The sequence below is a fragment of the Rhinolophus sinicus genome, chromosome 15 (assembly GCF_057876585.1).
Source record: "Rhinolophus sinicus isolate RSI-liver-muscle chromosome 15, RSI-T2T, whole genome shotgun sequence".
Lineage (NCBI taxonomy): Eukaryota > Metazoa > Chordata > Mammalia > Chiroptera > Rhinolophidae > Rhinolophus > Rhinolophus sinicus.
Genome location: NC_142515.1, coordinates 131830647 through 131849073, shown reverse-complemented (window position 1 = coordinate 131849073; position 18427 = coordinate 131830647). Strand labels below are relative to the sequence as shown.

Sequence of the window (18427 nt, the reverse complement as noted above, 5' to 3'; positions counted from 1 at the left end):
CCATTCCATAAGGCCAGGACATCTTTGTCTCTCACCACCTAAGGGATCCTGATAAGACCACAAAAATAACCAGATCTGAGCCAAAATATGTTCATAGATAATAACAAATAAAGGAGTCTATTCACAAGGGAGGCAGATTTCAGAACACAAAAATCAAAGACAAGAATTGTTTAAATCATTTCAGGTGTACAAATATCTAAATAACTAAATAATAAAGCACTTAAAGAGAGTGAATGCATCACACAAAAATAAGATACTCTGGGGCCACATTTATCTTAGCAAACCAAGGAATGAATAAATGATTTAAGGAAGGCCTATTCCTCTAGACTCATTTCATTGGTCTGAAAGTTTAGGTTCAAAAATGATCTCACAGTACAAATACACATGGAGCTAGAAATCTTGTGGGGCAAGAAACAAGAGAGCTAATATCATTGGCCCAGATGAGGGACAATGAAGGTATACAAGAGTGATGCTGAGTAAACAAATAGTAACAGCAAAAATCCCTACGCAAAAGGAAACTGGGAGTGTGCAGACTAGAAGGGTCACCTACTATCAGGTGGATAGATGGAGTTACATAGGCCTAAGTCACAGCGCAATAGTTCTGCACCTAAAGGAGATGTGTGTGTGTGTGTGTGTGTGTGTGTGTGTGTGTATTTAATAAATAATTCTTTATAATTTATCCCTTTTAACAAAATAAGTACAGGCTCTTGGTTAGCATTTTTTGCATAACACATCTGATTTTCAAAAATGGATTCCTACCCAAAAGAGTTTTCACATTTCCTCACTTTCTGGTACCCAACCTCTACATTAGCACCACGTACATTGCTTTCTGCCATGGCAGCCCCTTGAAGGCTCACTTTCCTGTGTGAGGAGCATCCTAGCTGCTGTGATAAACATGCATCAGGATCTGAGTGGCTTTAAAAACAAATCGGCGACCTTGCTGTTCAGACACTGGCAGCCCAGCGAGGGTTGAGCGTGATCCCAGCCTCTGTGGCTTCAGGCTCTCAGCAGCCCCCGTGCCGACTCCAGAACCACCTCTCCTACCCTCGGTCCCAGGCACTGAGCGTCTTGGGACCGCTGCTCTTCCTCTCAGGCACCGTGCCCCACGTACCGTGCCCGCTGCGGCCTCTGACCTCTCAGGCTCACACTCCTCTGGTGGGGCCGGTGGCTTCGCATACTAGGTGTATTCCAACACGCGCGTCTCCCCGAGTCCTCTGACCCCTCCCCACCACCTCCACAGTGACTCAGACATTTCTCTGCCGCTGAGGGTGGGCTCTTGGTAGCTCCAGGCTCCTAAGGGCCACGCTCTCAGTGAGTCTGCCTAGTCCCCTCGGTCCCTGTCAGACTTAATGTCCCAGAAGAGCTCACCCAAGTATAGCAGCTCCTGCTCATCCACTCCAACCAGTGCCGTGGGTCCTTCACTGACAAGCTTCAAGGGCCTTCAGAGACCCTTGGCTGGCTCCCCAAAGACTCGGGATGCCAGGCCAGTCCTGGGGCAGGTCCCAGGGATCCCCCCAGCAGGGAGCATGGGCGGCCTTTAGATGACACAGGGGACTCATGAATGAATGGAGGGCCCAACAGGAGTCACAGCCGGATGGCAGGGGCCCTGTGGGTCTCAGAGCCGGCCTGGTGCCAGCCAGCCAGCCAGCCAGCCCAGAGCAGTGGGCCAGCGTTTGGGGCGTCCGTGTCTGGCCCAGAGAGCAGTGTGGGGCTCCAGCTGCAGAGTCTGCAGTCAGAGCAGGTTCCAACCCCGAGCCCAGCAGTGAGGAGCCACGGCTGGGTCACAGAATAGCTGTGTGAAAGGGGCGCCCGCCCACACCTGAGCTAATGTCACGCCCCCTGATCTCAGACATGAGTCAGGAGAAGCAGACGAGCCAGGAGCCTGTGGCTGGGAGGCTCTGTGGTAGGAATTCCACTGAATAAATTACCCACGGAGCACTCATTTAGACTGAAGAAAACCGTTCTAAACCAGGTTTTAATGACAGGTTTAGTCCTCATTATTCTTATCTCTCATTAGGGAAGTGGGGCTTTTTGTGAAAATGAAGGAATTTTAGAGCCCCGATGCTTTCTTATTTATTCATAGTCTCATTTTCCTAAATAGCCTTTTCTGAGATTCTTTTGTGTTCATTAAGAGGAGGATGCTAAATAGTTAAAATGAGCATGTTTCAGTACCGAAGTCCCCAGCATCCCTTCCAGCCTTCCTTCATGGATAAAAGCACACACTTTGGAGAATCACTTCCCGAGCCAGGAATGGTCCCTAACTCGGAAAGCCAGGCAGGGCACCCGTTTACCCTGCCAGGTGTTGGTTGGGGAACCCACATCAGTCATTACAGGTTTTCCCAGCAATTGGCAGGTGACGAGCTCAGTGAGAAATTAGGGGGAATTTATTCCATGGATGCGAAACAGAGATGTGTGCCCGAGAAGACAAGCAGTCCTCTGATGCACAACCATGGGGGAAGGACCGCAGAAAGAAGTGCATATTGACCGGTGTAGACCCGAGATGGAGGAGTCTGGTTCCTTAGTGACAGAATCGGGAAGCTGAATCTAAGAAGCGTGAAGCCCACCCAACTTCTAAACTGTTGATATGTCCTACTGTCTATGTCATTGTGTTGTGTGGAGCCAGAAGCTTCCCAATAGATACACACTGACATGAAACATCCATTTATGATGTCCATGCGGCCGGTGGTCCCTTTCGAGTTTGTGTTCTGTCAACTAGAAGACTGGTGAGACTTTCAGGCCCAATGCTTTAACGTCGTGGACTGCTGGCCCTGAACTAGGGCGCGGTCACCACAGCAGCTGTCCCCTGGCCTCTCAGCCATGGATTCTGCATGGCACGGTCCTATTGTAAAGACCAGTGAAACAGCCTCCTTATTGAATTTCTTCTTATAAAAGGAAAATGGGCTTCTTAAATTGTGAGATAAGGTGTGTTGCAGGAAGGGAGAATATTCTGTGCTGACAAACTAACAATAATCTCCGGACCCTCCTGTGTGGGTTCACAGATTACTGTTAGAATATTTAAAAAAAAAAAAAAGAAAATGGTTATCATTTAATGACATCACTCATAATTGTCATTCACATCGCTTGCTAAAAACCTGCAGCAGAAGTGCAACCTCTTCAAACACCTCCATTTGGAACTAACCTGTAATATATACTGCCGGCTAGAAGTTAACTTTATAAGGCATTGTACAGACAAAGAATATTGGGAAAAACGTTCTAGAAATCCAATAGACCTAATTATTTTTAAAAGAAACAGAAAGGCAGGAAGGACCCAGAGAAAAAAATTATTTTTCTTTACTAGTGCTAGGAAATAATTATATACATTTTTGCTGAAATGCCCCTTTACCTTAGTTTCCCTTCTGCTCATTAGTACTGAGTAAACTACATGCCTAAAAGAAATGTAGGTGATTGCTGATAATGTGTTGTTCACTTCACCTTGTAGCTAATTTATTGTGACGTGTGTAAAATGACATGTCAGCGAGGAAATGAGAAAAGACAAAGATTCCCACAGAACACACTACCGTTATCCTGCTGACTTCACTCCAGACACAGAGCCGCCGGTAAAGTCAAGTGACCTTTGCGGTTAGATAACCCTGACCTTCAAGCTTGCTTTCCGTGATAATATCTGCCTTCAGGATCTATCTGCACAGGCAAAGCACCTCCGAATCCTGAGTTCTAGAATTCTGACCTGAGCGTCTAACAGCTCCCATTGCCACTTTCACTGTTCCCTTGGGATTTACTCCAGAAGAACATGGATATTTTCTTAAAGCTATTGAGACACTGAAAATTATATCAACATGATTAGTGTCTAATAAGATGAAAACTAAAACAGACAAGAGGTGCTCCATGTTCAGCTGAAGAAAACACAACATGTGCACCTGAGAAAAACAAGACCCTTCAAGCCACTAAGGTAATATCACTTCATCTGGGGTTTAACTCACCTACTAAATGAGTTTTTCATTGAGTTTTACTCATAGATCACGTGAGTTGCTCTAAGCACATCTCTAAACAGTCCTTTAGAGTTATGACATTACGTTATTCTGAGAACCTATCAACAAGATATGAAAAGCGTGTGAACAGCAAGTAAACAGTCACACCTCAGGGTTACCTGTGAGAGGTCGTGGGCCAGCGGGGGAAGGCTGGGTTCTCCCATCATGTTCCGTCAACTGAAAGTGATCCACACCCCGAGACTTAATCTATATTTTAGTAAATATTACTATATCGCTCCCATTGTCTTCTTTAAAAAGAAAATAAACAAAAATGGCACAACTCATTCTCCTATTGGGTATGTCCAGTTGTGTTTTCTGTGGCTTTGAAATTTTCCCCTTGACTTATTATTTCTAACAACTTAAAAGTAAATCCCTTTCAAATTAATTCTATTTTAATTGGTTAAGAATCTCAGAACTTTCCTCATTGTGGGCAATCTGAATCTGAGCCTCAGCTTGCCATCAGCTGATGAGGGAGCGAGGAGGGTGCTGAGAAGGGTTCTCTGTCTCTGCCAAGACGGGACGCAGTGATACCATGGCCAGGTGGGGGCAGCGGGGCGAGGCACAGACCAGCAGGGACCCTGCAAACCGCCACGTGCAGCCGTTGGGGGCAAAGCTCGGAAGTGCTCTCCATAGATGTGAAAATCCTAAAAAAATTTAAAGTAGCTGTTTTTCCCAAATAACAGACAGATGCTCAGTCTGTGGCAGCTGAGAGATGCGCTTGTGAGGCAGGTTATTTGTGATAGCTCATCTCGCCAGAATTAGGTTCGGAGGAGAGCTGACGTTCAGACACACACGACTCCGATCCCGTCTCACTGCAAAAGAAAGACTCTCTTTCTGGATAATTTAATATTTCTCTCCTCCCCCGAAAGATCACAGTCATTTATTTCTGACATTTTTTGTTGCATAATATGTTGTATAGGCTTTGCTGTTGTAGCATTTTAAAGTGAGAATTATTTCTAATAATATAGCTTAGATGATCCTTTACACATATTTACTATATATAGTTTATATCTAAATTACATTTAAATTATTATTATGGAAAATGGAAATCCTTTAACTACTCAACTGGCATTTGCAGGTTCTACGAAACTGATAGTTGTATCTCCAAATTGTTATAAGATCTAAGAGCAACTGCTAAATATTTTTTTGTTTTAAAATGTGTTGTTTGTATTATAACTTTCATTATGTAAATTCTGCATTTAAAATTTTGAAATTGGATCAATTTAGACTGTATAATATATATTTGTTAAGTATTTATGATTAAATTAATTAAAAAAAAACCTCTTCACCCAAACCACCAAAAAGAGGGCTGCTTATATACAATTCTTGGCTTAGTAATAATTAGTAATGTCTACAGCATCCCACGTCTGAATCCATAGGTAACACTTCATATCTTGTAAGTCACTGGCCAAACTTTAGTCTAATGAATAACTTCCACGGGTAAGGATCTTTATATTGACGTGAACATTGAACAGCTCCCGGACCCTACTCACCAAGGTATTGTGACGTTGCTCTGACAACAACCAACATGCACCCTGCACTTGTTCAGCTCAGTTTGCTCCGGCCAGCAGGCAGCACACACTGAGGTCTCTCACGAACGGCCTTTCCACTCCCAGTGCCTGCCCCCTCGGAAGTGGGTTCACACCAGCGACCACTCATCAGCCACGAGACAGACAGGAGCAACTCTTGGCCCCTATCGATCTGATCAGACATGGAGCAGCAACTTAACTGTAAAACCGCCTTCTCACATTATTTCTTCTTCAGATGCACTCACGCAGCGTTTTAGCAAAAGATACGGAGTTCTGGCAATTTCCACATTGTTTTAACAACCATCTCACGTTCCGTTGAGTTTTTCATTGCCTTAAATGTATATTGACTCCAGTAAAACTAAGGTCTGAGAGCTGTAATCTAAAAGTATGGTTGAATACAAAGAATTTTTGTAAGAAATTACTTTTTTCCTCATTGCTAGTGGACAATATGGCTGGAATTGCATCATGCAGAAACACTAATACGATATCTGATTTGTATTTCTATAACATAGTGCTGCATTGAAATCGTTTGTTTGTAGGTTCTGATTACAGCTATAAGACAGCGCGTTCCACGCAGGACGGGGCCATACAGCAAGGATAAAAACTATTAGGATTTACCCGATTACAGCCAATCCTCATTATTTAAGAATCCCATATTTGTGAACTGACCTACTCATGAAAATCTATCTGTGCCCCCAAACCAAGGTGCTTTCGGATTCCCTGTGGATGACCTCAGAGCACACACTTTGAGGCCCTGGCACCTCCATGCCTAGCTGAGGTCACGGGACCAGGCGGGCTGCATGGCAGGCTGCCCCAACGCACACCACAATGGCACGCTGGCTATTTTGAACTGTAATCACCTGAGAAGCAGGAGGACCGGGAAGAGCCCTCTGAGGCTCTTCTTTCCCCAAAAGCAAGAAATAAATCTCCATGACAGGTGCCCTCCAATCCTGAAGACTGAGCCAACCTCATCACAAGTTATAAAACCCAGAGTCAAAAAGGCGTGTGTAAATGAACCCTGTAACGCCTTTGCTCATTTCCGAGCCAGGCCCAAACCGGGCTTAGACCCCTCACCGAGGAACACGCAGACCTGCGTAACTGATGAGCGCTGGCTTTCACTGTCCTCAGGTCCTCACAGATTCATTGCTTCTTGTCTCAAACGTGTAAAAGGTGCCTGGTGTGATCACTTCTTTGAGCCTCATTTTGTGATCTGAGCATCATATTGGGATTTTTCCGTGCACACATAGTAATTTTTTATCTCCTGTTAACCTGGTCCTGTGTCAGTTTTATTATTTGATAACTAGCCCAGCCGTAAGAACTGAAGAAAGGTAGGGTGGGGGGATAGAACCCGCTTCCCACCAAGGCAAGTTCCTGGCTGCTGGTTTCAGCTTTCCTGCTATACACAAGGATCCTTTTGGGGTCTTTAGAGCCACGTTTTCACATTTTTGAGGGTTTTGTTGGTGATTGCTCTGTTTCAAACGGCCCAGGTACAGCACTAAAGGGTCTAGTGGTCCTGCCACAAGAAGGCTGGGATTCACCGTACGGAGAACGCGGGTGTTGGCGAAGCTTCACGGGGCACGAGTGACAGTGCTGTCGCCTGTGACTTCAATGGTAGAGACTCGCTGACGTATATTAAATGAGGCGTCTTTAAACAGAAAGTCGCACAGGGCACGGCCGTGCATTGATCAGCTGAATACTTTGTGAGCAGAGGCTCACAAGCGCCTCCCCCTAGATTTCTTCTAAGAACAGAGGTTCAGTCAGCATCTGCGGTGACTGCACAAAGCTTAACCGCTGCCGCTAACGAGACGTTGCCACAGCTCTCATCAGATACTGGCATTGTCCCCAAGGAGAGTGGCACCTTTAGAAGCCGGGTTATCGTGAGGTCGATGCACACGAAAGGGGAATAGATGCCGATTCAAAAAGGGATCGACTCATGCCATAGGTGTCTGTGTCACGGGCAATGTGGCATTTTTCTGGGATTCTCATTTGTTTGCTGGGGACTGGCTATTTATTTACACAAATATTACACACAGGTGATTGTTTTCTTTAAAGGTTTCTATAATAAATACTTTACAAAGATCACTGTGAATCTATTTGCAAAGACTTTGGCTCTTTAACCAACATTATTGCCTCAACTACACATACACTTTTGCACAGTGACTTTTCTCGAACCCCTGATATGAACACTGAAAACCACGCCAGGACAGAGAAGTACACAGGTAAGTAGGAAAGAGGGGCTGTCTCAGCATTTACGAAAGTCATGTTTCTAACACCCACTTAGGTCAGGGAGGAACATCAAATGAGCTATGGCCTTACCACACCGCGGCCTTGATCCAGGCCAATACAGTCCTTTCAGAATCATGTGGAGAATAAATAAATACATACATACACATGTACATTTTTTTAACTGCTGAAGCACAAGCTATATTTCAGATGCTCAGGCTCCTGCGTTAGCAAACATGAAATTATTTTAGCACAATAAAATTTCTGAATTTTTTTGGTTTTGGTTTTAAGCCCAAGAAAAAAAATAATCAGTAATTTTAGATACAATTGAAATGCTACCCAAATCTATAAGGTTTTAGAGTATCTCTTAAAGCAACGCAAACGCCCCAGTGCCCAAAGCGGAGGGCAGACACCCTTGCTAACAGCCTTGAAACAGTCTACGTAACTGTTCACTGACGCGTAGTCATACTTCATCAGCAGATTTGCACCCAGGCTGCAAATGTGCTTTCACTTGAACTCAGCAGGAAGTCTCAGAAGATATAATCAATAGAACTGTGCTGCCATTGAGTTGCAAAGAATGAAAGAAATAAACCGAATAACAACATTTGATCAGAATGTGCTCCTTTGAAGGGAAAACTTTTTACAGTAGCTTGGAAAATGAGGTTTTGGCCTCGACTATTCTTTGATCACATTAGCAACCGGGAAGCGCGAAGTCTAACCCCAGGGGAGGCCTCGGGCTTCCCCACGAAAAGAGCATATTGATCTCTGCCTTGGGCTGAGCAGATGGATGAGGGTCACGGCCCATTACGCCAGGGATCAATGCCATTTGACTCCATCACTTTCCAAGCAATAAATACCCTGGTGTAACTGATGCTGTTACCTTAGTGTCTTTTATATTTACATTCTGAACACAATGCCGACCCTACGAAATGCTCAACATTCTGGTCCCAAAATAAAGTAATTGAAAGAGGTGATTTTTTTTTTTTTTTTTTTTTTTTTTTTTTAAGGCAGAGCTGCCAGCACCAGTGTGGAAATGATAAAAAGCCTTTCTGAGTTCCTATGAGGCACCCCAGCTGGAGATCGCTGTGGTCAAAGCTCCGGAGAAGCCCTGACAATGACACCAGGAAGTGTTCCGTATAAAGCCTTAGCTAAGGCGCGATCCATCTGGCGCCTGCCTGCGAGCTGACTTCCGAGAGAGCCAGACAGAGCCCAGCTGCCTCCCGTGGTACCCAAAGGGCCCTGCACGGCTCAGCGGTTACATCCGCGCTTGCGCAAGTCTCACCCGTGCAGGCTTGCTGTTGCCGGAAATCAGACGGCCCTCGTTTATGGGATTTTAGCGCATGCCCCCCATGAGACAGGTAGATTTTAGCCTCTATGCCCACAGGACGTAATAAATAAATGTCTTCCTTGTGAATAACCATGCTGAGGAAAGCAGAGCTCTCTGAGCAAAGAGAACTCCTCTGGGGTTTTGTTTTATCTTTTGAAAAGTGCAATTTTGTTTTGTGCCTCTTTTGAGAGACGGAATTCCTGATTGAGAGCTAGTTGACTTTCTATTCCCCTTCTCTGCTCCCTCTTTGAAATGCTGGAAGAACTGGCACACATGCCGTCCCTTCGCAGTGCCTCCTGATGCCTTGGAAACGCACCCGTGCTGAACACCAGACAGGACAGACATATTGGGAATGACATATGGAGAGGAAGAGACTGCAGAAAGCACTGCTAGCCCACGTTTCACAGATTCAGCTTTATGTAATTACAAGTCTCTAGCATCTAGTACTTAGGAAGCTTAGGTCTAAAATCTGTTCAAATAAGCATGAAGCTCAAAATCACAACAATCAGCAATTCTTGAGCATATGCCAATCACTGATTTGCAAATCTGGAATGTCTATAAATTATTTAAACCATATTTACTGTGCAAAATACTACACTTTGGTTTATCATAAAACTGGTAGCTAATGTGTGTAGGACACGTGTGCACTTGCCAAGCCCTTTGCATAAATAATGCCACCTATTCTGTGACAGTAACTTTAAGCCTAGTACTACACCTACCTCCAATTTACAGATGTTGCACTTGGGACCCAAGAGGGTGAAGCCATTTGTCCAATTTACCGTCACCGGGTAGAAATGGGATCCATTTTTGGACACAGGTGCTTTGAAAAGCAAATAATAAATAGACTTAAATTCCACCCTCTAGGTTGCAAATTTCAATCTCAAAAATGATCCAAAGTTATGTGGACTAACTCAGCAAATTACAGATGATCTTTTGCAATTCCCATCAGATGCTGGAATCCCTTAAATATTTGTCTTGGAATGCTTTGAATTTTTATACATTCCAAGGTTGTTTATTTGTGCGCAGTTCATCCTTACACATTCCTCTTCAGCCTAGCAAACGTGTGCCGAAGAATCCCACTTCCGTGTGATGCCCCCTGGTCTTCCAACTTCCCACCTGAGACGTGTTCCATAGACAGAGCACTTCAGCCTCCGCTCTGCAGCTCTTGAAAACACTAGATGACTGGATGATACATGGCGCTCATGTACCCAGGAAGAAAATGCCATGCTGCTCCCCCCATCAGAACTGTCAGAAATTGCGCGAGTTGAATGTAGGCACTGGGCTTACAGGGAATGAGCTCATTAAAACATTGCTGTGACCCCTTTCACACTCCTGGCCTCAAGACGATGCTCTGGGCTGGCTGCACTGTCCTCTCCCTGCTGGTGGCCTTAGCAGTACCTTGGGGAGTCACTGCAGCACAGAGGCTGGATACAGGGTGCAAGTGTACAAAGGCATGGGGACAAGGTTATGTGTTTGTCTACACAGGCAGGAGAAAGCTACGTGGCAATAAACAATCGCGTTCAAAGGAAGAGGGTGGCTGCAGAGGCTACATTTGCTATACAGTAGAGAACAGGATAGTAACAATTAATACTCGCCTTAATAAGAGTAACATTTGCTATCCGGGCTTTTGCACTGGTGGGGACATCTCTTTCTATTACTGTTTGTTGTTATACGCTGATGAAATAAAACTCATTTTTGAATCAACACTGACAATGGCATATCCGATAGAAAGACAATGACTCAGAAAGTCTCTAATTTCTTGTCCAATAAACACATGATTCCTTGGGTAGTCGTAGTAACAGGAGTATTAGTGTGGATTGTTGTTTTAAAACTTGGTCTATGTTCATCACCCAGAGTCAGTTCTCCTTCCATCACCATATATTCGATCCCCCTTACCCTCATCTCCCACCCCCCACCCGTAATACAGAATTGTACACCTGAAATCCATGTAATTTTAGTAACAATTGTCACCCCAATAAATTTAATAAAATTAAATTTAAAAAATAAATAAATAAATAAATAAAACTTGGTCTATGAACCAAACATTTCCTAAAAAGATTCCCACATAGTTTTTGTCAGTTTTTTGTTTTGTTTTCTTTTGTTTTTTAATTTAGAAAAATGTGCAGTCAGATAAGTCAGAGAGTGACTGAGTCCTCCCCTGTGGAGAGGGCTCTAAAATGAGTCTCGCTCGCTCGTTGCTACATGAAATGAGTTGAACTTTTGACATCAGATGAGTAAGCTGTAACATCTCAATTAGTTTACAATAGGACATTATGTAAAATATGTTTCTCCAGAATTTTTTAAGGTCTTTCTTTGGTTGATTTTTTTTTCCTATTTTTTTTTTAATTATTTCCTAGCATATCTTCCATTCAGCATTTCTTCTTTCGAAGTCCAAATACTTAAAAAGATTATGCATATACATAATCTTTTAACTTAAAATCTGCTCTGTTAGCTGTAAAATTAATTGTACAGGATATAATCATTGGCCAGCATTTTATTCCTTTCCATAAAAATCATGGAAGGTTAAGAGGAAACATAAATGGGTCATAGATTGGTTTTCAGTGTTTGTATTTGAATAGTGTATATAAAAAGTTACACAACAGGTCTTTACCTGTTTGGAGACTACTTTTATAGCATTTCAATATTTAAGAAGGAATAATCTTTGTAAAAATTTTGCTGTGTCACGTGAATGTTGGTGTGGGGTTAGCCCCCAACCCACCCCAACCCACCCTCCCTGTCAACCCCAAATGCCTCCTTCAAAGCTGAGCTTAACATGTTGCATACGGATCACGAGAATCTTCACGAGGGATTTAAACCCCGCCGTACGCAACGTGTTAAAACTCAGTTCTTTCCTTACAGGACTCCTCACCTAACATGCAGATAACTGTTGGATTCTCAGATCTTCACTTTGTAAGAAATTGCTGCAAATTCTGGATTTGTTGTTTTATGCCATTTTGCACACTATTTCAAGAATTCATGTTACCATGGTCATAAAGAACAGAAAACATACTTTCAAATTACGTTATATCGGCCGCATAGTAACATGCTGTGCCTCGGGGAAGCTGGAGCTCAATAAATGTTCTTTAAATAACCAAAATCTATTTTCTGCCAGGAGCATGCTGGTTAGAATTTTTCTGAATCAATCATTTCCCCCAAGAAATCAAAAACTCATCAATGCAAGAGACTTACCCAGATGATAAATATAAGAGTTGTGCAGAGAAAACAACACGATGACTAACAACCTGAAAATCTGCCCTGAAGCTTTCTAGCCCATTCGAATTACTAACCAGCTCTGGATGAGCTGGGCAAAAATCGGTGCGAGCCTCCAGGGTTTGACCCCTGCCCCCAGGTCCATTTAGCAGGGCGTGTGCAGGCCTAATGGGCAGCTCGGGCAGGAAACCATGCAATCGATTGTTTCAGTTCGGTCTGATTCGGTCCCAGACACAGAGCTGTGCACTAAGGGTGCTTCTTTCGCTTTCTTTCTGAACAAACATCACTCCTTTGACAGAAAAGAAGCAGGTATTACATTTTTATTTGGCTACATTCTGTTAAACTATTAGCAGTGTTATGAGATCAAATGGCAGATCTGGAAGGAATGTTGAATCCAAACCGAGTTAAAATATACAACTTGCATTATAATTATGTAGTGACCTTTTTTCTCTTCTACTCTTGAATGATTTCCTTAAAGTCAAAATGTTAATTATATTTTTGCCCTAACTCGGTTTTATTTCTTATGATAATTGAGATGATAAGGAATAGGACTATTTATTTTTCCAAATTAGGAGGAGATAGAATTTATACACAAAATGTGAGAAAGAAAAAAAAATTAATTTGGGCAATAATTGAAAAGACATACTTGGAGTTCAGATTTTGGTTTGGGTGTAGAAAGCAGGGCAGGCTATTATTCCCATAGTCCCATTGTAAAAACTCGGGGGGAAAATACATTAAAACAAAACAAACAATAATGCATCTAAGAGCTTTGTTTGCAAAAATATTCTAAACTGACTGATGCTCAGACAACTAGCAGAAATCGGTGGCTGCCCACCTGCATGGGGTGTTTCCTAGTAGAGGTGGAGGCTGTGCCTGTAATCGGTAAAGTGACTCTTCTGGGCAGGAAGAACCAGGCAGGGACATTAATGCCACCTCGTCTGAGGTGGCAACAAGGACATGGAGGAAATCCAGACTCTCAGCTGTCCTCCCTGATGCTGGTTCTCTGCCATAGGCTTTGCGTGCCAATGAGATGACAAAGCAGACAGATGTCACTCTCCAGGGACCTGGACCTCAACACCCTGCATGGTGCAAAGCACACAGGACAAAGATTTCCATCGTGTTTTTGAAAATCAAGACATAAAACAAATCTTGCCACCAAATTATTAGAAGCCAAGGGTCAGGCAAAATTAAGTAAAGTTGCAACTAAGCTCTAGTCCAGATAAATTCCTGTTTGACTAGCCCTCATGCAGATTGACTGATAGAGAGAAGAGCTTGATCTTTCCAGGGAAAAATGTTCCACAGGCTTTACGGCTTGTTTATACAAAATGTCTGGTACACATAACACATTTCAAGACATGCAGAGGAAACAAAGGGAAAGTAGGGTCAACTGACGTAAACACAGAGGCTCAGATGAGGGAATTAGCACATGTACCTACATTCACCATTACTGAGATGAAAAGACAGGATTTAAACAGAAGTGGAATTTGAGATATTCTAGAACATTTACAACAACATAGAAATCCATTCTAAGGCATGTGTGATAACGTGAATTAGGGGTGTATCAGGTGAGTTTAACAGCCGACGGGACACCGCAGAAGATATGATCAGTGAACTGCACGTCAGGAGAAATTATGCAAAGTGGAGCAAAAATGATACTAAACAGAACAGAATGTGGGGGACCTGCGGACACCATTGTGACGAAATCGATTGTGAAATCGGGAAGTCATGAAAAGATGAAAAAAGAAGCAAAATGTATTTGAGAAGGGCAGAAATGTGGCCAATAAATATTCAAAAAGCACAGTAAAACCCAATCTACCTAATACGTTTAAAATGCATTAAAATTAAAATATTTCACTCATGAAAACATTATTAAGCGGGACGGCAAGACGGTGGTGCGAGCTGTGCTCGGGGCTGTGTGGGGGCGCCTGGGGCAGAGTTGCAGGAATTTTTCTGTCAACAGTTCTAAGAGCAGGACAATCAAAAGTGGTGGGTTTCTTCTCAGAACCAATAGGAAGTGGGTACAGTTTTCAAACCTACACGTTGATGTTCCCAAGGGTTTGACCAAGCCTACAATTACCATTTCTGGGGAACCAGACTCATTATATAACCTGTCAGTTTTAGTAAAAGGCCACGATAAGGCTGTATTGGACAGTTATGAGTATTTTGCCGTGCTTGCTGCTAAAGAATTCAGTATCTCTATTAAAGTACATGAACCTCCAAGGAAAATAGAGTGATTTACTCTTCTCAGATCAGTGCATATTTTCAAGAAGCACCGAGTTCAGTATGATATGAGTACTCTTTACTGATGTTTAGAGTTAGAACATCTAACTGGAAGTACAGCAGATGTCTGCTTGGAATGCATTCAACGGAACTTACCTGAAGGAGTGGCCATGGAAGCCACAAAGACAAAATAGAACGGTTACCAGAACACATCAAGGAGCCAATCTGGGAAACGATACCACAAGATAAAGAAGAAAGCAAGTCATATAGTCTGAGGAGACCACTTGGGCCAGCTTTTGGAATGAGAGTGGGCCAGGCACGTATGAAGAAATGGAGAGCGCTTCCTTCTGAGACAACGTTGAGTTCACCGAACTGCTGTGTTGTCCACATGTCCTGATCAGCTGAAAGCAGGGGAAGGAACGGTCATGATTCGATGCACTACAGTGAAAGGACCACTTTATCTGTTCTTTTATACATTCCTTTATCATTTCAGTTCTGGTCTTAACAAGTGTGAGGAAACCATTTTAACTACTAAAACAAAACAAAAAAGGAAAAAGAAAAGAAACATTATTAAGAAAGTGAAAAGGCAAGAAGAGGGCTGGGAGAAAATACTTGCAATACACATATATCTGACCAAGATTCATACCCAGAATGTAGGCAGGAATTTCTCTGAGTAAATCAGAAAAAGACAACTCAGTTCGAAACAGAACAAAGACTTGCATAGGCATGGAAAACAAATAAAGACGGTATTGGGGTGTTCACTAAGTGAGCATTGTTACAACTACCCAGCCTGTTTACTGCTTGGTATAAAATGGTATATAAAGATACTTATCCACCAGTTTCTGAGTAAATTATCTTTTGATATGTCATGACGACAAGGTTCACAAATGGACCCTAATTTCGAGGAAAACTAAAAACAAATGTTATTTTTAAGGGTAAACACAATTTAATGGAGAAGTTTCTTATCCTCTAGAAAACTGTTGCTCTGATAATCCATACATAGGTAATGAATTATTTTTACAAGTAGATAATGGTGAATGCTGTGTCTCTGCTTCTGCTATCAACTCAAAAACAAAAACCATATAGTCACGGGATATGGACCACAGCATAGGGAATAGAGTCAATGGAATTGTAACAGCTATATATGATGTCAGAGGGCAATGGATTGGGGGAGGGGGCTATCACTTTGTGAGGGGTGAAATGTCTAACTATTGCATTGTTTTGTACACCTGAAACTAATAAAAACAAACAAAACAAAACCAAAAAACACTACCGTGTTGGCTGAGCCATCTAGTCCCAGGCTGTGAGGACCCCGGTACAGCCACATTTTTTTCTGAGCCCCCATCACATTCTAACATAATCCTCCACGTATTTATGTTGTAATTGGCTCTCTCCCTAGGAGGTAATGACGTACAGGGCAGTTTTCCCATCTCTGTTCTTCACTCTGGCATTCTTAGCTCCTCAAACAAAACCAGCTTTATAAGTCTGTCTCGAACGACCAGTTGAAAGAATGTCTGAGAAAAATCTGGGGACTTTTAATAAATACATCTAGCACCATGAGTGGGAAAAGTTTTCATTCGATCAAAAGACTCTCACTAGTTACCTTCTGACGCAGTGAAATTACCGATAACCCCAAACTGCTCCCTCTCGCTAGAACTTATTCTTACCTTGTCAGAGTCGCATTTGTGCTGTGCCCCTAGAAACCTGGACGAGAAAATGACAAATACAAACCACTGAGATGCCTGTCACAAACGACCGAGAGCCTCCCCACTCGCACAGGCAGCGTCCATCCGCGCGGAACCAAGGTCAGTATCTGACACACCGTGGACGCATGACACCATCTCCCTGGGGTTTCAGGAGACCCTGGCCCCACCGTGAAGATGGACTCCCGGAGGCTCAGGACTCACAAGCACCGCAAGAGAAGACCACTTTCCTGCACTGTGCACGCCAATGTGATCCCATGTTGCTTTAAATGTTTTTCTGCAATTCATCAAAAACATGACTTTAAACAACTTGTGAGATGGACTTTGATCTGGGATCCACATGTCAAAATTTACACCGTCCAGTTTTGTGAACTTAAAACTCAGTGTCTTACAACTTAGTCGCCACCCATTTCGTTGTTCGCTTAGACATGAACATGGCAGATAAACAAAATAAACAGCAGACTTGTTTTGAAGAAAACTAGGCCAGAAAGTCATTTTATTTCTAAAAATTCTATATATGTGATTGAATTTAGTTCTGAAACACCCATATGCAATTATATTTAAGGAAATTACTTCATTTAAAAATATAGCCATGGTCAAACAAGAACTGTCTTTTGTATAACATGTTTCTTATAAAAATTCAAAAAATAAATCAATGAACAAGATGTCAAGTAAATAGCAACATTTTACATGTCAAAATTATTGACAAGAAAACGTTTTCGATGCATATCCAGGAAGCCAGAAGGCTTTCCAGTCAAGGATTTCTTTCTTTCTTTCTTTTTTTTTTTTTTTCACTGTGTGCACAAACAAATATCATTTGTAGTCACACAATATGCTGACACTTACTTCCCTGTAAAACAAATCATGCACAACACACTTTTAAATATGATCCGTAACAGCAAAGTTTGACACATGCTTTCTTTTAATCATTCATGGGAGGTTCAACTCTGAAATGCTAGTTATATTCAGCAGTGCAATCTATGCTGTCCCATTCTGTTTTACTGGAAATAGTCTTATTGACATGTGCTAGGGAAATGGGCTTGAAGGTGTTTATTAAATATCTCATATGCCTCTTGGCAATGCCAGAATATAATAATTGTTTTAAAATGTTTAAAATCTATGAGTCTACATAACATAAAGTAAAACAGTTGCACTTATAGTGAAATCTCACAAAGTTAAACACGTCATTTAAAATTTCCCATAATTTAAACTCATGCTATGGCATCTGGTTTTGTCTCACTTCTGACCATAGTTTAATGGAAATAATACCTTTTTTAAGCAGAAGGAATTTACAAATATAGAATTCCTGACTGTATTCCAACTACAGATTCCTGACATATAGTATTGTTAATACCGTAGCTTAAGCTCATCTGAAAGGTTAATTTACATCATGTTTATAGAAGAAGTTGAGTTAGAGGATGCTTACAAACTGATGGTATAATGAACATTTTCCTACTAGGACTGCAAAACATACAACACAGTTTACTATTTTAGAAGGAGGGAAAAGAAAGTGAAATGTTTCGTCACTGAGCACCGCCATTGCAGATAAGCCATTTGGAAAGTAGTGAGAATTGCACAGCCGTCCTTGTAAGAATGGAAGGCACCATCTGTCTCACTTCCTCCCCCCTGGTTCAAGCTTATACACAGAAGATAGACCAGGGCAGGCCATAGAATTAGATTGTTTTACTGCTCTTTGGGGTTTACTGGTTGGGGGCAACAGAAGATGCTTCAGGTAAGTATTATTGCCTCTGTTGGGGAGGAGAAAGATTAGGTTAGGCAAAGGATGATTGGAGTTGTTTAGATTTCTACAATTTGCATTGCTGGGATCAAATTTGGGGCCATGGCAGAAAAAGAAAAAAAAAGCTATGTAGAAAAAATTGAGAATTTACACAGTTCCTCCCAAAATTACACCATCCTACCACCCTGTTAGAGAGAACTCCCCCAGAAAAATGGGGCCACTTGCGCTAAAGCCCATGGTGTCAAACCTTGACTAATACCTGACCTGATTGCAGTTTCAGTCTCCACCAGAAATGTAATCTTAGTCAACCAGTCTGGAATTTTCTGGTCAGCTTCAGTGAGGTAATCTCTTTGTGGGCTATCTCCATCCTCCATAGAAAAAAGAGCTTTATCTGAATGATAAAACCCTTGCCAGTCCCTTCCCCCCAAAAAAATAAAAATAAAAAATAAATGCTATCCTGGTCTAAAAATAAACCTTTCTTTTCTTTTGCT

General features: G+C 42.3%; 1 pseudogene; it reads left to right on the top strand.

The window, feature by feature from the left end:
• The first annotated feature begins 1594 nt into the window (after positions 1 to 1594).
• On the top strand, positions 1595 to 14897 carry LOC109454124 (small ribosomal subunit protein uS10m pseudogene; annotated as a pseudogene).
• The last annotated feature ends 3530 nt before the right edge of the window (positions 14898 to 18427 follow it).